Source organism: Hyalella azteca, unplaced genomic scaffold, assembly GCF_000764305.2.
Source record: "Hyalella azteca isolate HAZT.00-mixed unplaced genomic scaffold, Hazt_2.0.2 contig7452, whole genome shotgun sequence".
Classification (NCBI taxonomy): Eukaryota; Metazoa; Arthropoda; class Malacostraca; order Amphipoda; family Hyalellidae; genus Hyalella; species Hyalella azteca.
In genome coordinates, this window is record NW_025937577.1 from 257,459 (window position 1) to 284,031 (window position 26,573).

At 36.3% G+C, this 26,573-nt stretch overlaps 1 protein-coding gene across 1 annotated transcript in view; it reads left to right on the forward strand.

The window, feature by feature from the left end:
• The window catches only part of LOC108677611 (protein amalgam-like), a 111,190-nt gene that overhangs the window by 9,095 nt on the left and 75,522 nt on the right, over positions 1–26,573 (forward strand). The window lies entirely within an intron of this gene.

The following is a 26,573-nucleotide window of genomic DNA, read 5'->3' on the forward strand; positions in this document are numbered from 1 at the left end:
AATAATGATGCATGCGATTTAACGTACACAAATTGAATATTTGTCTTATGTATAGAAAATGAAGCAGCTTCCTGAAGCAAAAATTTACTTAAATTTATTCAGCCTGTTTGTACTCCGCTTAGCTACCGTCCGAAGACCGCGGTCATGACTTGGAATTCTCTGTTACAAATTACGATTTTACAATCGGATAACCTTGCTTTTAAGTGAATATTTTTTTTCTTTTGCTAACAATATCATAAATTCGGAAAGCAAAGCATGATTTTATTATGATTTTCTCTCATATGTTGTCATTTACTTCGGGCTTTTTAATCTGTTCCTGGAATTGCCGTAGAGATTCGTCTACCGAAGCTCTAATAAATCTCTCGTCAGGATATTTAATTCGTAAAATTTCAGTTGATTGAGGAAATATAGATATCCCAGTTTTAAATCGAAACACGTAGTAAAATAAATGATCACATAAAGTTGATCATTCTCGTTTCTTGCGTACTGGTATTTTTACCTAAAGAGCACCTTGAGTGGACGAACGTTTCTACATTTAAAGCCTTTGCAAATATTATTTGATTTTATTTAAACGTTACTACACTTAAGCTTTCAAACTTCCATCATTACCCTAAATCATACCACTTGAGTTCCACTTAAACAAAAGCCAATGTTTTTAGGTTGGAGAACAAAATGTAAAGCCCGTGGCAGTTGAAGGCAGCTATTGCGATCAGGAGCGTTCAACTTTGACCATTAAGATTTGCACTGCGTAACTCTCCTCTGAATGTTACAGCAACGTCAGTTACGGAGGCATAAACTGGCCGTGGTCATTCTCATATATTTTAGAGCATTCATGTAGCTTCTCTTGGCATTGCCTTACATATAACTTAATATAGAGTGATATAATTAAATAAACACTTGATCCCGTTAAAAAGTACTTGCACGCATTTTATTTCAAAGTTTGGCAATCATACAATTTATTAATTATGTGTAATTATTTTATTAACAAGTCGCTCAACATTTTCGTAATTAAGTGATAGTTACTAGAAAGAAAACTAGAAGTTCTGCACAATAATTATTCGAAAGGAACGGATGAGATCGTCATTGCATTGCACAGTTGTATCACAATGAAGTTTTTCTTATATAAAAATAAGAGAGCAAAAATATCACTGCAATTAAAAACAACTTGTTCATAGGGGACACTAAAAGGTTATTCGGTGGCACGACAATTCTTTTTCGGTTTTACCGCGGGCCATCATAGGAACCTACCAGATTAAATGGAAAACTTTGCATTTACTTGCATTTTTGAAGTCGTGTAGCATGTCTAGGCAACTATACATTGGTTTTCAGCAGTAGAATATTTCACTTTCATCACGATTGAATGATTTTAGTTGATGGGATTATTATTTATAATTTATTGAAGGAATTTACGTGACGTTGACAATGCGAAAGAGAATTTCAAGTGGATACCATCTTGAACCAAGTACTCGTACATACGTACACTAAACGGGGATGTTAATGTAGTTAGGCAGAAGTTCTTCATTTATACAGGTTTGGTTGAATAAAAATAAATAAAAAGTACGCTCTGGTCTTCAACCAAACCTGTATAAACGGGGATGATAGATGAATTAACTTCGTTCTCGAGACACTATTTTTAATAAAAAATCAACAAAAATGATGAAATTTCAATCTACTACAAAGCTCCAATTATATCGCGAGCAGCTTTTCATGTTCACTAGACAAAATTTCGGTATTCAGCTCCTCCACAGCGTGCCTGCTCTTCTACAATGTCCGCTCAGCGCTGAAGATATGAACAGCAATTCAAGCTTAGCCAGTCTTGCTGTTTCTTCGTGCAGCCTCCGATCGCTTTTAAATTCGCACTCAAACAACGGACACTTGAAGCGTAATTCTGTCAAGTTTTAATTTGTTTTAGAATCGAGCCCTCGGTGCTGAACGGCAAGATCACCGACAAACCTTTAACGCGAACGTCGTGCCTGCGAAACGAGTCTTCTTTCAATACAGAAGTATAGGAAATTAGGAGTGTTTGTTATAGTGTCTTCTTCAACGAAATTCCCGTCGAATAAATAAAGCGCGCCAGATGCGGCCTGGCGAAAACTTTGCACTGGAGTTATTTCATAAATTTTGTTTACTTGAACTACCTCTGCTATGCAAGGCTTGAAAAGTTGTCCGGTTTATATCGGAGGTTCTCCGATGCTTTGTTCTTGTGAAGAGGCAAAAATTTTCAGAAAATCCGCTTCTAAAAATTCATGCATTCAGAAAAGAATAAGTCTCGTACACTTTTGTTAGTTCAGATAAATTGACCTCTATGGCTTGCTGCGAATTTTTATGAAATATAGAGGAGAGAGGACGTATTTTTAACAAGGAACGCGCGCGTTGTTTTCCGGTAAGAGCTCTGATGCGAACAACCAAGCTGTAAGTTTAGATTCAGATATGAAAAAAATTGTATGTATAGGGTCAGGTCACTAACGCCTTTTCAATTAACTCATGGTGAAAAATTCCAACCACTGTTGCTTCACTTTCAAATTATTAGAATTCATTTTTCTTTACAGGTGGATAGTTTTTCGTGATATAAAAATTTGTCTGTTGTGTAGTCGAAGTCACTATCTAACGGATGGGTACGTCCAACACATTTAAAAATATGTTAATAGCAAAGATACAATTTGATTCGGCTTTCGGCTAGCCGACGCCAAATAACTTTGTTTCCTATTTGGAAATTCGACTCTTCTCAATTTTCCTACTGAAAAGAGCATGCAAATAAATGAAATTGCTATATTACACCTGCATTAACATGCACTCATATGAATTAGCTACAACACCAACAATCCCTGAACTATGACTTAATAACCACGATATTTTTTTCACTTGAATTGCGGCTCATTCGTGTAATTAATCACTGCCTACAATCTTTAGTACGGATATTGTGACCCATTTCATTATTTAAGTGATCGCCTGCATCTGTGAATAGCTTCGCTTTATCATTATGAGTCTGGGGATGGCCTTGCGTTATGGCGCTAGCGAAGCGTCTACAAAGCGCCCCTGTGGCACTCCATGTAAACCACGGTCATCTGAAATTCCAGTCCGGAATGCCTTCCAACAGATTCCCTATAGGGGCGCGCTGGAGTTTATTGGTGCCCGTAGGTCGCTTGGAGTCGCATTCCGGTCGTTGAGATGAAACTAAATTCCTGTAATTGGCACACATGCGAGATCCGGGCGGCAATGGAAGCGAGCAAGCGGCATATATGTGCGCTCACTGTATATTGTGCACATGTAGTTAATCTTACCTTATGAAATGCGTCGCACCTTCTGACGGTTTACATAGCGAGTCATGTCATTGGGAGCAACAATGCGGGATGGTTTAAATATTCAAATATATCATTACTGCTATGATTCATACAATTCCTACTAGCACGGTGGCCGATTTGTCTAGATTTTACCATGATTGGGGAAAAGAATGTGGGGGTTCGAACGCCCAAGCCACTTAATTATGAAAATTTTGGTCGAGATTGGCGAAGTAAAAAAGTAATTAAGAATGAGCTACAGACCACGCATGCCTAAATCTAAACTGTCACCTAGCTAAGCTATTACCATTGGTTAAATGAAAGTTTTTTTCTTTCATGTCTCAAGCTGGATGTCCATTATACATTTTTCAGAGACGTAATCTAAATGTGTATCTAAACGTACAGAAATAAAGGTACTGTCTGAAGTTTGACTAGGTCTGCCTTTGAGGATCGTTAAAGAGAAAATTAATATTAACTGACATTATCATCAAGTTAACCGTGAAAGTATTTTGAGCGGCGAGAGATCGCATGTCTCATTTGCGGGTCGCTGGGAGATATTCGATGATGCAATTACTAAGTAGTATGAACAACAAAGAGCTCGTGTTTCGATATGTTTTCAGTAAAAATTAATTCATCGTCAAAATTTTTAAAATATACAGAATAAGCGACTGATTCGTAATATTTCAAGAAAGATGGAAATATACCAGCTTGGTCCCAGAATCGCAATCCGTATTCGAATAACTCGCTATGCTAAAGAATGTTAAATTCTGCGTAACAAAAAAAACATTCACAAATTTGTAATGAATGCAAAATTATTCCATATTTGAATTGCTGTTTCACAGATCCCTTGGTGTTTTCAACTTCAACCTAAACACCACCTATCAACTCAATCACGTGTGGGTTTTACTACCTCCGTCTATTTAATTTCAAATTATTCGTTTCTTGTTTCAGTGATGCAAGAGAATTTTGAGTTTATAATGTTTATTGAGGGTGGTGTTTAATTTTTTTTTGCAATAAATTTAAATAATTTATAGCACATTTTATTATTATATAGTGCGAGAACGAAATTAAATCTGATCGCCCCAATCGGGCCCCACTGCCCCAAATGGGTAATAGATGCAGACAACATTAAATTTCCGTTTTACAGAAGAAGTTTGGATTGTTTATCACATCATTGAGGGGTCTTAGTTCCAAATAATTTTTGTTAACTGTCCCTTGTAAACTTACATATCATAGTTTCCCTAACGATGTGTAAATAATTTTAGGAGGTCAACGTTTACATTAATCCAATTACAGTATTTAACCGTATTTCAGATACACTCTAATGAACAGTTTCACGGGCCGTATCCTGTCAACGTCTATAGAACCTTGTCCATAACACTGAACGGGCATGGTGATGGTCCTGAATGGTCACTTTATTAAATTTGAGAATTATACTGAAATGACAAAACTGGGCTGGCTACAGTTATTGTTTTAAAGCGAGAAAAATAAGTAAATGTGCTTCGTTAACCATGAAAGATATAATGTTTATCGATTATAAATTGCATCGTGTAATGCCTCAAAATTTCATTAACCTCCCGCCAACTGACGGTAACTATGATCACCAAGCATCAGGTAGGAATAGCATAGGAGACGCTTAATATTGATTAATACTACTAATCGTGTTATGATATTTGGCGCTATTATAGTGGGTTCTTGTTGACATAGTCTTGTGCAATTGTTATTGGTGTGTCTCATTTTCTACATTGATGGATGAGCTTCCAGTTTAATCAGTGTGAAGAATCTAAATAAAATACATTCTTTGAAATACATTTAAGCCAAAGTATATTTTAGTAATTTTATTTACTCCTGAGAAATGGAGTGCTTACTCTCGCTCAAAATTTTTACGCTGATAGTAGCTTTTGAAAAACCATGAAAACGTCCATTTCGGAATATATCACAGGGGTCCGCATGGGTTGATAAGGTTTGCACTAGAAATTCAATCACTCGAGCAGCCGCGGTTGTCAGCTCAAATTTCAATTTTATTCCCGGAAATTCTTCCGCAATGCGCATTGATATTGATGGGGTTTCCACGAGACTTCAAACTTTCAATAAGATTTCGGCGTCTCACGGAATTCGTGGCAGTGGACATTTTGTATGAAGATATTGCAGTCCATGTTCGCTTCCACTGCATTGCATATGCGAGAAACTCTGGGCATATTTCCATCAACTTCGATGGGGTAGACGACGCTATCAAGCTAAACTGTCATGCATGTGATGTCATATTCGGGTTCAACTATGATTGAAATTGGTGCATTGTTAGCAACGTAAACCTCAGGATCAAATAAATTCACACAATGTCAGTTGAACTTCATGCATGGAAACGAGGATCCGTTGTTGGATTTTATCTGTTCTGCGCTTAGTCCAATGGTGGATTAACTCCGGAAGTGATAACTATCATTCCAAAATGTTGTTCTGATATTTTACACCCGCTATAGCAGAGGAGTTTTTCTACCTGGTATTATATTTGATCAGAAATAAATTGTTGTGAGAGATCCAAGTTCGATTGGTTATCGATACTTAATTCTTGCTGGTAAAATTATATTCTCGATGGCATTAGATTAATGCCCGATATATCATATAATGACAAACTTTTCAGGATGATTGTGGAGTAATTATTGCGAAAACTTAAAATCAGTTTCGTGATTTCTATTTGCGTCTGAATAACCCTCGCTCCATTTACGCTGCACTGCATGTAAGCCAAGTTTGAGCTGTACAATAATGGAATTAGCTCCGAATGTTCTAATTCTAAATAACATTGCACAAAATCAAATTATTCCTCGTGTTCCTACCAAAGGAGTCGCTCCATTTACTGCAAATTAAATTCAAGGTTAAGCTTATTCTCAGATTTGAATGCAGTTGAATGCAATCCGCCTTCCTTATCAGCAGCCTTTGCAACATCCTAGCTCCCAATCTCAGAATAAACTTCAGATAAGAATTTGTGTTGTAATTACGCAATCGAAAGTTTTTTTTCCGGTAAAGTTATCAAATCAAACATTTTTTAGTGAATCCCAGTTAGAAATATTTTATGCAGGCACTTCATCAAATGTGAATATTTCATACGGTCATTTTTGCTGTGGCTTGAAAGTCCATCAAACCCAAGAACAAAACATTATCTCTTTAATTTTTTCCACGGCTGAGTTTTTTTAGAGGATATATAGGATTTTCTTATGAATAAACCATTGCTAACACAACTTTAACAATGATAAAACCGAACACACACAATTTCATTCGATCTTGACTCCACATACAATTTTATTCGCCTCCTAATTTCACTCAAATTCATTTTCGGTTTCGGCAATTCAAGTCCTATTCATTGTTATGAGTTCCACGCAACAATGTCGTTCAATTTACCATTATCGCTCCCTGAATTGAGGTAAAATCACAATCCAAATTCACAGAACTGGTCAATCAAACCACGAGGCTCCATTGAATCGACTGCTGCTATTGGAACTCTGATTAATTTAATAATCTGGAAATTGAGTTAGCCAACTGAATTGAATGAAATTAAACTACTGGTATTTGGGTGCAATCCTGCATATATACTACTCTATCGAAATGGCAAGACTTCGATTCTAAAATGTAACTCAAATTGCAAACAACGATATAAGGGAATCTTTTTCCTGTTGGTGTGATATCCTTATTCGTGATCTTGCAATTTTTTGATAATTAATAATATCATAATGCTACAGATTTTTCAGTACTCGTTTCTCCCATGAAGCCCACAGATCGTATCCGCACTTACTATATATCAGACATGCACAATTTGTACAACCTTAAATCCTTTGTAATGACAGTTAATGACAACCACTAAAAGTCTCTAATCAACTATTCAAGCATCAATTTTACCAATTCTCAAACACTATTCCTCTTGCAGCAGAGAAATTACCTCGGAATTTTGTGGAATTTTGTGGCATTGGGGGCCAGTCTGCCGTATGTTTCCTCTATCTCACCCATCGCCGATCAAAGGAAGCTCAGGCTGCGGCAATCGGCCGCGATCTTTAGCGCCACTAAACGCCGGAAAACGAACAATGCACCGAGCTCGTGCGGTCAGCAAATAACTTTGATCATTAGTGACGATGAGAATGTAAAATAGAGAGCATCCCGTTAAAATTAAGCTTGAAACTATGTATACGAATGAACTACATACGAAGAAAGTGTTTTTTTTCTGCTGTCCATGGTGTTATGAGTTACTGGGCGACCTCCGTAACTTCTCTTAGATTGTTTCCCGAAAGTTTCTCGACTGAACTCCAATTAAACTTGATGCTGGGGTCGCTGTTCAATTTTTAATTCGGACTCTAGATTATTCCCGTCGGAACTGAGGTTTAGACAATGCGTCTTCACGCCGTTAAACATAATATTGTAACCTCCATTATGATGAATGTCATTCATGAATGAAATCAGTACTCACAACGAGCAATTCTCACTCCAGAATTCATGAACTATTTTTTTAAGAAGTTTTTATTCATCACGACATCAATGAGCTCAGTGCTGCGAGCTTAGCTACAACATTCGTGCTCAGTTCAATTTGTTTTAGCAGGTCAATTGCTCTCCTTATTTTTTATTCGAACCCTATGCAAGCACCGTGATAAAAAAGTTAGTTTTAATGATTGGGGAAGCAAATATACTAGAATATCATGCATGTTTCGCTAGTTACTAATAACAAGCAAGTCTACATTTTTCCCAGGCTTGTCTCCTCGCTTTCGAAAGAAGTAACAATCAATTCAACAATAACAGAAATAAATACTGTATATTTTCATTCTTCTCTACCAATGTCGCGGGGAGATATTTTTCAGCAATCCCATGGACGATCGTTTAGGAAAAAATTCTTGTGACGGTTATCTCATTACTTGCTGGATTTCATTGACCTCTTGTAGGCCTTAGAGCGAACACAAATTTCCTGCATGGAAATGAGATCGGCAGCTCAAGCTTTCCGTGCGCCGCTGCCACCTTGACGCGCATACGCCCGGAAATGGGGCCGCAATACCGACAAGTTGCCCGCTCCGTGCGTAACCGTCCGGCGTACGGCTGCGTAGGCTTTTGAACGCTGCGTAAAATGACGGTTGAACCTTTGACATCAAAACCCATTTATTCTATTTTTATACAATTTGTCATTCGTAATTCGGAATAGTGATAGAACAAGTGCCTTGAACAGATTCAACTATCGTAAACGAGAACAATTATTTCAGTTAATTTCAAATTTCTTGGAATCATTCAACTTCTTGCAAAGACTTTCATGTTACGTGGAATTTACATGCTTTTGTTGCATTTTTTATTTTTAATCGATCGAAAGGTTGAATTGAATTTATCAATAATGAGCAACTAGCATGTCTTGCAGTAGTTCACTGTTTGTCTACAGAGATACTTTGAATACAAATAAGCGTCTATAATTGTAATTTTTAAGAAAATTTTATTAAAGTCGCCATGAAATTAATACTGGCAGTAAATCAACTACAATATTTCTTAAATGACATTACCGAGGAATAAATTCTAAATCATAATTGAATAACTTCTCTGCCAATGGTAACCTTCTACATATGATTCGAAAAGTAATCATGTAAAATAGTATCATAGATAGAAGCAGTTTACGAAATTTTATGAGGTGAAAACTCCGTTGATAGCAATTAAATATTATTTGAAATATTTATATATAAATATATAATAATATTTATTAATATATTTAGTTATTAGTTGTTGCCGGAAAATATTGTATGTATAATGGTCGCATATCGCTTGCTAAATAAAGTTTTCACAGGCTTGAACTAACGAAAATTTGCGTATCGTCCCAATCTTATGAATCAATCACGTATTGATGAGTAGAGCTTAATTAATTAAATTAAAAACAGTATTTTCGATTGCCTCAAATGTTGCCGATCAGTCAGCGGCTGTCGAAATAAAATCACCTCCTTATAATCGGCCACGAAATTAGATCTGTTAATGAATATTTTCAATGTCTCCAGGGAATTAATATGTCGCGAGATATTGATTCATTCCACTCAGATCAGAATTAATATTGTGGTTCTTCTAATCAAACGTAAAATTTGTCGCCTGGCAAGAGGTTGAGTTCGAAGAATTTCTGCTCAGCAGAAATCATCTTATATGATTTCTGTGTGGGGCATATGTAAATTTAACGAATATTTTTCGGGAAATTGTCATTCTTTAATTAATAATATGGAGCCATGATCAGTTGAAAAATGCGTTGGTATGTAATTTGCATTAGTAAATTAGTAAATTTGCATTAAACTAGTAATCACTTCTTGGAATAAGTAGACACTGCCTGAAATATCGTCACTGAAGCTGAAGTCAAAGTTGTGTTTGAATTGTATTAAAAAATTTGATCATCTACGGTCTATCACATAAAAAATGGCCCTAGCAATACCACGTAATAATATTATGCGATATATTAGATATATTTATATAAATTTGTTTGCACTAGCAGTAATTTAAAAGAAGTCTTTCTGCTTGAGAATAGTACTTATGATTTTATTTTCTATCATTGAAAAAATGGTTAGGACATAATTGAGGCAAATTTGATGAATGTGAAAGAAACATTTATTTCAGGTTTTAGTGTGCCGTATTGATAATATGAGTACATCCAAATTTTCTGAAATTATTCTTTTCCTACATTTGAAACGTAATTTGCAGTTAACTGAGTACTGAAAAGTAACTAAGAATAATCAAGCAATAATGTTTTATTACTTTAAAAGTTGAACATGTCGGCAAAACTTGCACCCAACCTAGCAAAAACATCCGCATCGAAAGTATGTATTCTAATTTCCGAGCCCTGTCAGATCCGTTCACGTTGCCACGATAGCGAGTGGAGAAGCGATATCCAACCTTTTTTCGGAAGCATCTCCTCATGTCAGGTAAGCGAAGATTTTATATTACAGTACACAAAGTAGGAAGGCAATATTAAGTCAAATTGCCAGATCATCTCTTCATGTCACGTCAGCCAAGATTTATAACCAGTACCACAGAATGGAGGCGATCTAAAACAGCCCGTTTGTCAGATCATCTCCTCATGTCACGTCAATTAAGATTTTACACCAGCACGCACAAAGAGAGGCGATCTACAGCCGGTTACCAGAGCTTCTCTTCATGTCACGTCAGCCGAGATTTTATACCAGCACCTACAAAGAGAGACGATCTACTGTCCATTTGCCATATCATCTCCTCATGTTCCGTCAGCCAAGATTCTACACCATTACCACCGCAGGGAGACGATCTGCAGTCCATTTGCCAAATCATCTTCTCATGTTCCGTCAGCCAAGATTTTATACCAGTACCGCACAGAAGTCCTTTTGATCCACGCGCGGGACACGCATCGGCAAGGATTTGCTCGAGATCTTCGTAGGATATTTTTCCTGCAATGTTGCGTCGAGCTCTGAGAAGCTGCGGTTCACTGCCAGTTGCTCCTTGACAGGATCAACGTTTCCCTCGAACTTTCAGACAAATGCAGTCCAAAGATCATTGTCGTTCTCACCTGCAAGACGATATTTTGGTTTGTGTTCATGCTGTACGGAGTGTCAAACATGCCCAATGTTGGAAAGTAAAATATGTAAAGAAAATAGTACAGGATTTGTTGGACAGCTATACCGGGAGGTTTTCCAAACCCATCTTTTTATGAGCATTTGCATGAAAAAATATCTCCACCTTATAAACCGGGATTTCGAAAGCTTTTTCAATAATAAGTGAAACCCAATCCTTCAAATGAAAGGATTTCAATGATTTGCATTCATGCTTATACAATTCAACAAGATTTATTACATCCCTGAATAAATTTATTTTTGCGCTTAATTTAATTTCACTTCGATTCTACTGATTAATTCAGTGAAACTGCACTGAATTTTGCATAAACATATTATTGAGCCGCACTGATTTTCCATGCCGTTTGATGTCAGGGCCGAGTTAACAGCACATGGAGAGTCCCTGATTAGCTTTAATGTCTCCGTATCGATGAGCTCATATAACAAGAACGTCGCGTGCGCTCTTATAATTACGCTTATCGTATTTCTGCACGGGAGTATCGATGTCTACAGCTCATTCAACTTAGGGTGCACGCAATACATTGCACGTACGCTGCTTCGGGTATAACTGCCGGAGTTGTAGGTGCATCTATCGCTTTCCAAGGACTAATAACGTTACCAAAATAGCTAGTAATATTAGCCGATCCCATGGCAAATTCATCCATATTAGCCTTTCCAAGCATTATTGTACCGTGTTCTTGAACATTTTTACTTACAGTAGATTCATATGTTGGCACAAAGTTGCTGATTATTTTTGAGGTGGCAGTAGTTTGTACTCCTTTTGTACAAAAAAGATCTTTTATAGCAATAGAAATTCCTTCAAAGACCAAGGTCACTCGAAAAAATTTCATTCGGTACTGCGCTCGAGGATTTTACTATAAATGTAATGGATTTTTGTTGTGAGCTGTAAATATCGTCTACTCTAACCGAGAGCTTTTTGTCTGTAATATTCATGCGATTAATTATTGTGACACATAGGAATCTGTGGATACTCTAGAAATAATTCAAAGATTTCACTTTATTCGAAATAAATGCTTCGAGGTTTCCTGCTATTTAAAATTAATTCATTTAGATTCATGTCCAGCAGCTCTTCTCCTCAATAATTCTCAATCTGACATGAGTATCTAAACTTGTCTATGCATTTTACAACAATTGAGTGAATCTGCTCTTGGGTTTCTCAAGTCTCATAAAAACATTCATTTAAAACTCCGGCTAATTATCTGATCAATTGAAAGTCTTGTAACGACTTCGGCTCTCGAGGGGTTCTTCCAACAAGTCAATAGCCGATATATCGCCATCGGTAATCATTGATCCAATTAAGAGAAATCCAACCATCAATAATCCCCTTAAGGATGAAGACTCGACAGACTTATTAGACTGTCACGACTCACGGTACTTCCATTGAATCATTCGATGCCCATCCAATGATGCTTCTGCCGTCTATGACATCAAAGAACCTGTCGTGCAATTACGGCTAACCGATGACTTCTTTGGTCTGCCAATGGTCAGCCAGGAAAAATTCTGGAAATTTCAGTCGAGAACGACCAATGAAACAAATTTTTTTGAGAGGTTGAAACTCAGTTTAGAACTTGTTGCCGGAGCAAATGTTTTAATCTGTGTGTTCTGTTTGGAACGCTCTTGGAGAAATAAGATTAAATTTAAAGAATCACTATTGAAATCAATAAATTGAACGTGGATGCATTCCAAGGTATAATTTTTGAATAGTCTATGTGACCATTCTGTTTAACGAGAATTTTACAACTTATTGCTGGCGATTAGAGTAAATATATACAGTGGGGGGAAATAAATATTCGTACACTTGAAAAATCGTATTTTAATGTATGTAAGTACACAAACTGAACAGGAGAAGTGATTTATATTATGTATAGAGGCGCATTGTATTCAAAAATAGCATCAATAGAAATTAAATCTCAATGCAACAAAAATTAATGCAACACGTCTCTATACATAATTTAAATCACTTTTCCTGTTAAGTTTGTGTACTTACATACATTAAAATACGATTTTTCAAGTGTACGAATATTTATTTCCCCCCACTGTAATTTAAACGTATTTCCGATAACGTTGCCCCACACACAAAACTGTATTGCCATAAGTGCCATTTAACCGATATTAGCTTTTGACGTTAAAAGTGGCCCCGGTAGAAGCGGAAATCTGAATAGCTATGCCCCATCAACAGGCTCTATTGAAATAGCAATTATGAGAAACAATATCGTATAGATTCAGTACCAATAATACCGAGAATCATTTTTACTGTTGAAAATTTCTCTCGTAGAATGAAATCTGAAGAGCTCTACTAATCAGCACCCTCGTATGAGATAAAATTTAGGGGAACAATATCTTCTTAAATTAATATAAAATATACTGGAAGTCATGCCGATGGCACCGGGAAGGCCACCGAATATTATCCTCAGGGATTGTGCTCTGTTGCCCAACAGACGCGGTGGAGAGTTGATTGATTGGGGATTATGTCCTGCGTCGAGTGATTCAGAGCAGATACACTGATGGCTCGAAACACTGCATCGTTTCAACTCTGTAGTGTTTAGCTGTCATTAGGAACAGGACTGTGGCTCTTCATATCCCAAGGATTACTGTTTAATTGAAGGATTTCCGATAAAACGACTGATTTCATTTCGGTTCCGATTATGGTAACGCCGGACTATAAGACAAAATTATTTAATTGCAGGTCTAATAAATTAAGAAGTCGATTTTTTCCGCTATCCACTCTTTGAATATTTTGGTGCAGAAAAAATGTGTAAGTAATTTCAGAAATTAAAAAATTTCACGAAATTGTCATACCACCTTTGCGGTCCTATAATCCTCCGAATTCACGGTTTTCAGGTAAAGCAAACATTCAAATCAGCTTCAGTTGCCGGTAATTTTTCACCAATGTTCGCTTCACCCGAAATAACAGTCATTACATGCATGATTTGATGGAGCGAACAGCCAATCAGAAACGCCGAAAATTATTCTGCTCGATTTTCAAGTCGTTCGGAATCAACGTGGGCAATCATGTTTTATCTCGGGTATAATTCTTCAAATAAATGATGACTGAATAGCCAATTTCAAGCCTCCTGAACCAAATTGAGCGGGGATCAGGCGAAATATTCTATGCGTCTCTTTCATCTAATTTTATTTTAAACTGTTCTTATAAATTTTTGCAGCCACAAAATATTCTCAGTTAGACTACATTGTTCCAATACTTGTCTCACAAACAGTTTGGTTTTCCGACTCAATGCATGGTTCACAAATATTTTGTTCTCTTATAGTCGGCTATTAGATTCCGTGTTTCATTCAATATTTTGCTCACAAATAGTCAACGATTTTAATTTATGGTTCACCCAATAGTTTGCTCACGTATTGTCGGTTATTTGATTCCATGTTTCATCCAATATTTAGCTCACAAATATATAGCCATTTTACTGAATGGTTCATTCAATATTTAACTCTTAAATAGTTGGCTAATTCACGCCACGGTCTTTCCAATACATACATCCCATAAAGCTTGCTCTGTATGTATTAGCTAATCAAACGTTAGTGTAATGTTTTATTCATTTAAAATGGTCGTGATGTTCAATAAGTCGATTAGTGTTCCCTGATACGCTATCACCGTGTGCATTCTTGGTATTTACCATGCTTTTATTACTTGCTATCCCAGAATAAGCTTTACATTAAAGGAGACAAGCCCGTGAATGTCTCCTGGCTGTCAAAAGACATCATGTGTGCTTGAGGACTTATTTTCCTTATTCATGTCCCGCAGAGGGTGAATATCATCATGATTTTTAATCAAATGACATCTTGTCCGACTGGATACCACTCTTTCATCATTATGATATCAAATGAGGCTCAATGACAACATGTTAGAATGTTTCGAAAACTACCGTTAAACTAAACGCCTTGATTTCCACATTAACATATCAAATGATGTTGAACGAAATCATATCCGATAAACAAATTACATCATTTTTGACTGGTCTTTTTTTATTTTTATTCAATTATTATCCGTTGAGGGTATAACGGCAGCATGTTTGACTGTATGCCGCGCTTATTTCATTAATATATTCGTTGTTGTTGTTGCTCCAGCGATGTGATTGACGTGTCTCGCTTTCAATCTTCATATATTAATTTATTTAGGTTCAAAATGGTGTTGTGTTTGACTGCTCTCCAGTCACGGTCTGAGCGAACACTGTAATTAATCGAGTTTCCATAAACGGAAGTTTCTGTTCCTTGTGCCCATAAAGAATCCAACCCGAGTTCAAGTTTCCTCCGAAGTTGTGTTCGTATTAAACTCTGGTTTCCCTCCTTCAACTTTGTGATGTATAATTCTCATTTTTAATGGAAATAATCTTGCCTAGTTCTCTCGCTTACGAAGAACTTCGTGGGATCAAATAAATGATGTGTATGTGCTCAGTATGGAGGAATTTCAGACATATTCTATTACAATCTCGTGATGAAATGTTCTCACTATGCTCAAGACGTGCGCTCCTCTATATGTTTAATCTTTGAAAGTGAAACGTTCCATTTTCTTGGCTTAATTTCATGTTCTAGTCAAGTCACTTTTACTGCCTCTGTATTACATGTTTGTAACAATTTGATTGCACTGATATCGTATTCTACGTTCGTAATCAAGGTAGTTTTTTATTGGTTGTTTCAAAATTAAAATTAAACCTCATTAATGCAACTAAATGATGCCAAATATGAAAAAATAATTAATAATAAAAAGTATTTTGGAAATACGTTCTCAAAATGAATAGTTCATGAAAATATTTTTTCAGGTTCGTAAATAGTCTCTTCACTTACTGAAAACTATCAGAGGATAAAATAATAAATGCATGCTATTCGTTTAGGAAGTCTTCAATATTAAATTTGAAGAGTACAATATTAGCATTCTAATGCAGGTATATAGGAATGAATAGTTCATTTAGTGAAATTTTATTGCCCTAAAAGTATACATTTCAGCAAATTTAGCCATTATTATCGCTAGAAATCAGGATTTTCCTAAACGACCAGTTGCAGAAACATTCCACGATTATACTTCGAATTATGAGGTTGAATTATTAATGTCCTCTGTGCATTATTAATTTTTAAATAAAAAATATAGCCCAATATAACAATTATCCGGACCAACAATCATTTCCACTATTGTTACTGCTCTACAATATTAGACAAAGGAATACAATTTCACGACAATTACAGCAGTCACCAGTTATTTTGTTAGTGACTGCCAATTTAACATTGACGTTTCACGTAAGTCGGTTTTTTGTAGCGGACGCGACATGGATTTCATGGCAATAATTTTTTGTATTCATAATTGAATGTGAATAAATTAAATTCTCAAGGTTGTTGTTCAGCCAAAGCAAAATAGTAAGTTGTACACGCATTGACTTGAAGCTTATGTCTTATCCCAGAGCATCGCAAGATGGAACAAGGCACAGATCTGAACCATGGAACATGATTCCTGAAACGCGACTTCAATTAACAAATGGAAGCTCCGATTTACTGTGAGATGTGACTCCACATATAACGGGGGTGGACTTTGACTGAGTATTCGCAACTGTTGCTGTAAAATTTTTCTGGATAGATGAATCATAGTCTCTACCCATTATAATACATTCATTTTCATTCCATTATAGTTCAATCATTTTTGTTCATTCTGAAATCATGCTGGCACCCAAAATTCTGCGTGAGTTATAGCAGAGTTCAAACTTAGTTAAATTTTAGAGGTCATATATGTACATATACATCTTACAATTTATAAGTTAAAACTTAAAGTAAATCAATTGATATATAAGCTATATAGAATTTCTTACATTTTTTACTAGTCAATTTACTCGATTTCAATTGGCTTCCTTCGTCCCGCCTCATGCCCTTACATTCCATAGCTACACAATAGCCCTCCTTTGACTCGTTGCCGTCTCCTTTTAGCCGTGGTATTCCAGTCGCCGGAGCTCCGTTGAAATTTATCTGCAGTCTGGAATTGGTTTGCTATGATTTGGCCGACGACACATTTTGCGGCGCTCGCTTAGGAAATGATCTGTGAGACCGAGTAACTCAAAGCCTTGCTCGGACCACCCGACTTTAATATGCGAGAGCTCAACCCAGGGGTTCAGGTTCTCATTGAAGACATGTTATGAGGAACGAAATGTTATTTTGACCGCAGCGTATTTTCATTGGAGATAAGAGCGCCGCTGAGAAAATGTAAAATAATTTTAATATAAATTGCGCGATGCAACTTTTGATGCTGCTTCGCACAAACCAGGAATAAATAATAATGCAGCAGAAATAAAGTTTACATTTTTAGTCATAATTAAAGATTTATACGGACGATTCAATTACCAGTTGCTTCTTTCTAATTTTTATTAATTATCAAAAATCATGGAACGGGCTAGAAATTGCTGTAAACTTATTTCATAAATTTTAAACCTTCTAACGATGGTTAATTAAAGAAGAAGATATGTATTTCATCGTAGTTTTTTTATCCGAATAAAATAAGTTCCATGAATTGTGGTGAAGCTCAACTATACATATCAAGTTTCTGAGGAAGTTAGAGGTGTTATTTTCACAGGACTCACCTGAGAGAAAAGTTTCGCCAAGAGTTTCGCGCAATCTGACCCTGGAAAAAAATGCTCATTGGTCTCAGCGATGAAGACTTCTCGGACTCTGATAACAATGTTGTTGCCTGTGTTGCTCACTGTACACGTATTACAGTCATGAACTACAGTCGGAACTTTTGGATAAAATATTTCATAAGCGAGGGCTGCATGAGGCTTAAATTCTTAAGGAAAATACATAAAATAGTAATGATATTAGGAAGTAGAATGAAATGCGTTTAAAAATTGCTTTTTAAAGACAACACTTCTAAAGAATATAGTGTCTTCGATGTTACACATGTACAATGAATATCTAATTTTATTATCAATATTAAAAAAATTCAAATTTTACTTTTAAAATTAAAAAAAATTAAAATTTTCCTAATTATCTATTCTGTCAATTGATACATGCATTGTCTCCGACTTTACGCATGTGTGCAAAATTTCAGATCGATCAGACAGGTAGAAATGTGTTAAATATCGATTATAAGAGATGTAGCAGACAAAATTTTTTTCCACTTTTTTAATATCAAAAATAAAATTTTTTTAATTTGCAAAATTATTTATTCTGCCAATTGATTCATGCATTGCCTCCAACTTTACGCAAGTATACAAAATTTCAGATCGATTGGAGAGGTAGAAGTGTGTTTAAAATTGATGATTGTAAGATTTGTAGCAGACAAACAAACAAACAACAAGAAGTGAAGTTAAAGAGAAGTGTTGTAAAAAAATATTCATAAATGTTGCCCACACCTTTCAATACAGAAAAAAGTAATGACATCATGCATATGAAAAATGTTCATAAATGGTGCCCACACCTTTCAATAGTTGTTGTTGAATTTTTTTTTTTTCAAGGATAATGGATGTTTTCGAATCTTCAATGATATTTCCAAATGGATCGTAATTCTCATTTATACGTCAAACTAACTTTTCATCTGTCCTTGACTCCATCAAGCTGGCTGCGCAATAATTCATTCTACTTAGTTTTTTTGTCATTCATTGTTGAAACCATGTTTTTTTCTTATGGGAAATTTGGTAACATTCCATCAGCACTTTCACGCTAATCAAGTATAATTAAAATCTTGTGTGTAAACTTGGTAATCAATATTTTTTCATCATTGAAAGTGCGATATGGCAATTGCTCTATCATCGATGGAATCATTATCCGGTGCAAAAATGAAAGGCTGCGCACAAAGGAGCTTTGTCTCTCGCAACGACGCCAAATTACCTCCTTGCAATCGCCTGATGATCGGCGTCACGTGACCTCGTATACAGGATACGCTGCCCTACTCTTGCCTTATTCCAGCTTTGTTGCGATCTGTACAGAAATGTTGGATATTTGTTTTTGCTATTTTAAAAAAAATGAGGAAATAAGTCACGTTGGTAGACCAGGGCCCATACTTTCAAAACTCGCTAATGAACGTAAGTTCTTACGCTCTATTTTCCTGTCTACGATTGGTGGATTTTGCTTTAAAGGCCGTCAATGATTGGCTGATGAACTTAAGATCTCTTAACTTTTTTTGAAAGTATAGGTCCTGAAGGATACGCGCCAAAAAATTCCTAATTTCATTTATTATACTGGTCTGTAAAGAAACATTTCTTAAATTGTCTCCTATATTTATTTAGCTATTGTGAAAGTATTGATTACAAGTCCAGCGCGATTTGACATGTAGGATATACGCAACATACCATGGCTCAATTCATAGTATTTAAAAGAATTATTCATGGCAGTATATTTCTGTCGATGCAAGTCTTTAACCTGGTTTTATTACAGACTTCGCCTTGTTTTTATTTGCAATATTCATTCATTTGAAAAAAATATATGCTAAACAATTCATTGCATTCGAAGGTGCTAGCTTCCTCTGTTGCGTGTCTTATGTTATTTATTTTGCAATTAATCGCTTAAATTGGTGACGAAATTGAATGATTTTATCTTTTACACTCAAATTGTTTTTAATTTTAACCAGCTAGCCGTGTTAAAAAGGTCATGGGTCATCCATAATATATGCTAATAAATTGAACCCGGAGTGAAATTGTCACAAAAGAATGGAATTGTCTGTGTTTTTTCAGCCGATGCGATGGCATCATAATGTTTTTTGCGCCTTGTTTAATTGGAGATCCCAAACACAATCATAATATAATTGATTCAAATCTTTTAATGAAAAATTTATTTGCATTTATTCGAACGAATGACATTAGAAGGGCCAAAAAATTTGTCTTGAAATCTTTTCTCAATCACAAGCACAAGTCACAGAATTGGAAATCTGATTAACTCATTGTAAGTTTTTCGACTCATGGATCGAATACAAATTTTGTTAATCAAAAATATTTTTGTCTAGACCAAATTTTTGTTTTTCTCACAAAACTTCTAAGCCGTGCACCTCAATGAAGGTTCTTGAGATTTTCAATCTTTATGATTGAAAAGCTAATCATATCAAATCAAAACCTCATCTTATTCAATCCTGCGAAGAATAATACGATCTTCTTTGCCGACATATTGGCGGCTCTGATGCGGCCCTGACGCGGCTCTGATGCGGCCCTGACGCGGCTCTGACGCGGCTCTGATGCGGCTCTGATGACAGTCAATAAATTCATGACCTGAGTTCCATACCATGCATGCGTGTCGCTGCCTATGTTCCAAGGAACACAATTTGCCAGCTCCCTTTATGAATACCTTAGCTCTCCCATAAAACTGGTGCCAGGACTCGGATTTAGTCAGCCTTTGCCTAGGGTTTGCAGGCTTTATGTTTACTTCCCTTCTGGCAGTATTTTTCTACTCTGTCAAATGACGCCCTTCTCTATCAATCTCAATAATTAGTTATTTTGTTATTTCCAACATTCTAACCTTTTTAACTCCTCCATTAATTTTCGCATAATGTTGGTGCATAATTTCAGTTATGTTGTAGCTATAATTATACTGATTTATTTACAAAACATTCACTGATATATTATTATTGAATTTAGCTCTCAACCTGCAATCATAGTTTATGGAATAGAAAATGTAATAATACACATATTATGGAATAGAATTGTAAATAATACATCAATATGAGACTTAGTTGATTTCGGATTTGCGAGTAACAATGTACGGAAAATATGAGCAGGGTTTAAAGGCTCAATATTCAGAGAAATGTGTCTGGCTTTGTCCAAATAGCAATGCACTTTTTGCCATTGTCAACTGGTGCTCACGACCCAGTTTTGCAGGCCTAAGGGCGTATCGGTACTAAGTTTGCTCTCTACTTGTGTGATGGGCAAGAAAGTGTGTCATTATACGGACACTATAACTCTTTTTTTTCCTGAGTGTAAGGAATAGACTAATTTTTGCCCACTTTTTAGATCAGATCCCGCAATTATTATAGGATTAGCGTGTTCAACAGGTACTGGCATGCAGAATTTCTGGAACAGAACATAATGTTGAATCGAACTGGTCAGATGTCCTGTTGGTCAGAATAGATCAAACTGCCACCTTGAAGTCGTTTTTCTTAACCGTGGATAAGGCTTTGTTTTCGAAGACTTACAGTGTATGACATTTTATGGGGATAGAAGTGTTTAAACTGTTTGACATTTATTTGCAAAAAATTCACAGTCAATAATTGTTGCGTTGTTGAAAAAGTATGTTGAGAATTCTTAAACCATTTACGTAATATCTTCAGAGTCAATTATATAAGTCATTCTTTAGTGTCAGTTAGTTTCTTATTTTATTTCATTTGCATCAAGAATTACAGACAATTTCCTAGCCTCTCTCTGTCCACATCGGAATTTTTCTTTGCGATTTTGCTAGAAAATTCCTAATCACAAATTTTTCCTTAATTATGTTGAATACAGATTCCCTCTTATCGCCCAGAAACTTTTTCACTGCCGAATTTTGGCTGTAGGTTCGCGCTCTTTTCACGCACAAATCTGCTTGTATCGTAACGAGCTCTATTTCATCAAGTGCTGGCGTGCCGCGTCAAAGAACACGCACTTTAAATCCACGTAGAATTGGTAAACACAGCGGAGGTAGATCCACGCTGATAATTAGGTACTTTTTAGGTTTGGTATTGAAGAGAATAAAAATTGATTTCATTGGTGAGATTTTTTCGGGGTAATTAATGCATTTACAGGTACCATCAATGCTATTTGCTCACATGTGCCATCAAATCCATGGCTCTTACCAAGGCTGGTCCACCAGCAATTTACTCGTAGCCTGAATGCACTTCATCTCCATACTTTCAACATTTGCATAAGAGTGTAATAATATTAATATTCCCTGGCAAAAAATGGTTGCACTTGGTACCGCTGATGGATTGTCATCTGTCATTTTACCTTACCAACAAGTTTAAGGTTGAGCACAAAATTTGTTTTCAGATCTGCGTGTGCGTATTTTGACTTACTTTTTATTATACATAAACGCTTAAATAAATTTTATATCTCTTTTTAGCGCATTTTCTCATTTATGGAAAAAATGCACTATTGTGCTCGCCTTGTCTGTCTGTCCGTCCGTCCGTCCGTGACTTCACGTTTTCGTCGACGAGAAAATGCGCTCTCTGACACTCACTGCAGTGAATAGTGAGTTATATTTTTTAAAGAATTTAGAAATGAGAACATCTGAAAATTTAAACAATGTTCTAATTTTGGCCGAACTTTTGGATGTCGAAAACTGAAGCTCATCAATACGCTCATGGTAACTTGGCCGTCCATTTTACCAAAATTTTTTTATAAAAACTTGACAAACTCAGCTGTTGCTCTGCATGGTCGCGAGCACTCCTGTTAACAGACGCGCTTGTGATCACGAACCTCAATTTCGTCACTGAGTAAACACGCGAACTTCCCATCGGACAATTACACTCATGTACGAAAGATATGCTTCACAGTACCACTCAACTCATGTACGTTTTACGTTTCCTACTCAAGAGCCTATTTCGTGATACCGCAATACCATACTGACCAATTTTATTTGATTCATCGGTAGGTAAATTACTCAAATTTTGAGCCAATCCAACTGTTTGATTTATATCCATTGTAATATTTCTTTGCGTTGTTATTATGTTATTAAAAACTCGTTTAGAAGCGATCAAATGATCGCTTCTAAACGATTTTTTTCTGTACACGTGTTTCAGTGTATGGCATATACAGTGCATATCGGATATACCGTTTCAGTATGAGAATGAGATTGATATAGTAATCATTAACTATAAAATAGAATAATGACTCCTATGGGGTAGATCAGAATTTTTATTTGAAATTAATTAATGACTTACATCACCCCGTTGCCTGTCTCTACTTCGCATTTTTATTTCCGATTTTATTCCAAAAATTACTTAAAAGCAAACTACTTAAAGGCAAAAAACGGAAAATTTTATCCCACTGAAATAACCCAGTAAATTTTAATTGGCGCAAAACGTTCATTTATTTATCAGGTTCAATCAAATAATTGGATAAACTCCTGAGAGCGTGTGACGAATAAGTGATCCTAAAATTCATTACAGAACTTGCGCGCTCTCAGAGCAGCCAACTAACTAGTCGAAAATTCTCATCTTCTAGCACTAGCGCTATGGTACCACTTGAAATTTGTCTCCAACCTAAATATATGCGAATCATTTCGCAATCCCCATTGAATCCTTCCTCGAAAATTACTTAAAAATTTGCATATATAAGCCACATTTACATTATTCTCCAGGCCGATCTCTTCGATCAATCGAAAATTACATTTTAAGAATCCAATATTAATCCATTATGAGCATTTACATTTGCAAAATTTCGCCAAATAGTCATCAGGCGAGTCTAATTTTGCAGCCTTCTACTTGAGTCAACATCAAAGGCGGGCTCGTTCCGCCGAATTGCCTTCGTTTAAGAGGTGCTAAGCAATTAATTCAGGAGCTGCCAATTTGAATTGTGTTTTATCACAGCTTTTACTTTCATCATCTGCGATGAGCAAGAAAGAAAACCAATATCCTTTCTGATTCTTTGATGTTCTCCGAATACGTAACAATCGGATCCTGTTCTCTGCCAGGATCAAAATTTTGTGCGTTTTTTATTTTTTGTCTAACTCCTGCTGTTGTAGTAAAGCATTAAATGTGTGTATTAGGTTTTGACACATGAACTTTAAGACTTAGTGTTTCATGGATGGAACTCATACGACTTATTCAATTATATCATTAGCCGAAACTGTACGATGCAATACCGATGATGTGTAATCAACTGCCTTTAAATTCTTATTCGTGTCGATTATCATCGGTTTTAAAATTTACCTGTATTTGCACCTGAAATTAAAGCTGATTAAGCCAATAATTCCTAGAAATCACAAAAAACTCTATTTTGGCTCAACTGGAAAGATTATGACTCCTGATCGATGTCCTCATAGAAAGAAAACTCCGCTCATTAAGCTCCTTATTTTATTTGAAATTAATTTTACTTACAGGCATACAACGAAGAAGAACGTAAACTTTAAAAAATCAGGTCGTGCATATTAATGAGCAGAAGAAAGACGACGACAAGAAGCTTTGATGCCTAAGCTTATAAGAGAGGCGCAGCATGCAAAATCCCAGCGTCACACAACAATGTTCTTGCTCGTTGTTGACATTATTAAACTGAATCTGAGTCGATAACATATCATTTAGGAGTGAAATTCTACAATACAAAAAATTTCTTCGTTTTGATGTTGATTAAAAAGTTGACTATTGTTTACATGATGTAAGAAAAATGTTGAAATGTTGATTTCATAGCTGTGGGTGAGTAATATCTCATGCAGAAATCACAAAACGCTCCTTCATCCGAGTTTTGTAACCTCTTTGACTGATTTTCGAATAATTCTGAAATCTTAGCTTACTTTTTTTAGTGTTGCTATTGCTGTTAAGCAGTAAACTTACGTCTACGTGCGAACATATTTTTATTTAGGCATAAAGTTCTCTCTTTACTTACTATTACAATTTAAAATTTGTGATGTCTCACTGGAAGACTTATTTTCATGACTCACACGGGAAGGCTTTGTGAAATTCATTTCCAAAATCCTAGAACTCGTAACAGTATATTTGCACGTGAATATTATGTAGTTAATGTTCTTCAAAAACTCACCAAATAAACCTCTAATGTCATGCTGATTAACAACCCAAATTAAATTCTAAATCTCACAACGATATTACTATCACAACGAAAATTATTTTCACTGTTATACTCAGACAAATAGAATAGTTTCTCAAACATTACTAACGCAAAAATTTAATTTTTATCATATTACTCAGGTCAAGAGGGAAAAACGAGCTTTTCTTCACTGACCGGAGTGGATTCAAGGCATCTTCTGCGAGTGAGCCTCTGGACAGCGCGGCAGAGCAGCCCATTAATACGAGTTCACCATAAACACTGAGCTCGTTAGCCTCCCATAAAGAACTGCAGCCGTAATTACCCCTCCGACCTGCAGCCCTTCCACCTAACATTGAAAGTCATTGCTAAACCTTAATTTTATTTATTACTTCCAGGCTTTATGGCGAATAAGAAACTTTACGCGCTTGTTGAATTTTGTGTACTTATGAAAATTATAGAGTTAAGTTATATCCGAGGCATTTCGTTTCTTCGATGTATTTACGCGATTTGAGTTGATCGGTACGGTAAAGACATAAATTAGAGAATAAACCGTTCGATATTATCAATCTTTGAAGTAAATCGGCAGCCGTTAAGCCAAATCAGAACATCGCATCAATTCCCAAATGAGAATCGAGTGCTGCTCTTCAGTAGCTAATTTTTACTTATCTCTCTAATCGAGACCACAGCAAAATAAATGAGCTCACTCAGCAAAATGAATGGGTCATATTTTTCAAATAGTGAAACACAATTTTACCGCAGTACGAGCTAAGAACGAACGTAGCCCTGACACGTAAATTAGCCGGACCAATTGGGTCAGTTTGACCCAGACAAGATCAAAAAGTGTATCATTATTTGGACAAAGTTTCATTCATTTCTCTGGGTGCTTGTGGTTTTTTTAAGGTGGTGCTTGAGAGCCGCGAGCCCTCAGGCAGGCTTGGCAGGATCCCTATGGGAATCTATCACTACGTATAGTCATTATAACTCCGCTCGTAAATAAAATATCAATCTGAATTTTGTCATGCTTATTCAGCTATTTATTTAAAACTTGCCGATCTGAACACAGAACAAGGGTTTCACATCCTTGTCGCGAATTTCTCGCTCACGGACTTCGCCGCACTGTGACTACAGGCCTTAAGGGGAGCAACTGAGGGAGTCAGAGGGAGTCTGAGAAAGCAACTGCGATTGTGAGTGCTGAGATACATTTGGATTTTTTTTGCCACGAGTGAAAAGCAAAATTTGTCAAGAAAAGATTCTGAAAGATTGAATTGGGGGAAAATGAAACCTATTAGGACAATACTAAATATGTATTATTTCATTCATATGTCTATAAATTTTTCAATGAGAAAAATTCTAGTCTAGTAGATTGATAGTGGTTTGTCAACATTATAGGTGTAATGATGGAATAAATCACATATAATTACGCTGCAATACACACACGTTAACACACGCTCATACGGTTACCAGTAGCACTCGTAATTAGTTGTGCAAACGTGGCAGATGCTCGCCAACAATCCCCCTCCCCAACACCAGGCCTATTCTTTCCCCTCAACAACACCACACCAACAACCCCTCCTCACCAACACCAGGCCTATTCTTTCCCCTCAACAACACCACACCAACAACCCCTCCTCACAACACCAGGCCTATTCTTTCCCCGCAACAACGCCTCACCAACACAAGGCCTATTCTTTCCCCTCAACAACGCCTCACCAACACCAGGCCTATTCTTTCCCCGCAACAACGCCTCACCAACACCAGGCCTATTCTTTCCCCGCAACTACCCCACTCCAATTCCCCCTCCACTTCAACCTGAAGCCGATACGTCACCTCGACCTTGCCTCTTCCTTGACATGGCAGTTACGTGTAGAGTTTCGCTCTCAAGTTTACTCTTTCTTCCTTGGCAATAAACGTCATCCCGTGACTGATCGACTGTCCACTTGGCACATTTTTCCTATCTTTCGTCTTTGTGTTGAAAGAGGGAACATTTTTTCATATCTCCAGTCGTCTCTACCCGGCCTTTGTGTCATGCAAAGATGTATTTTTATGCTCCCGCATTATAA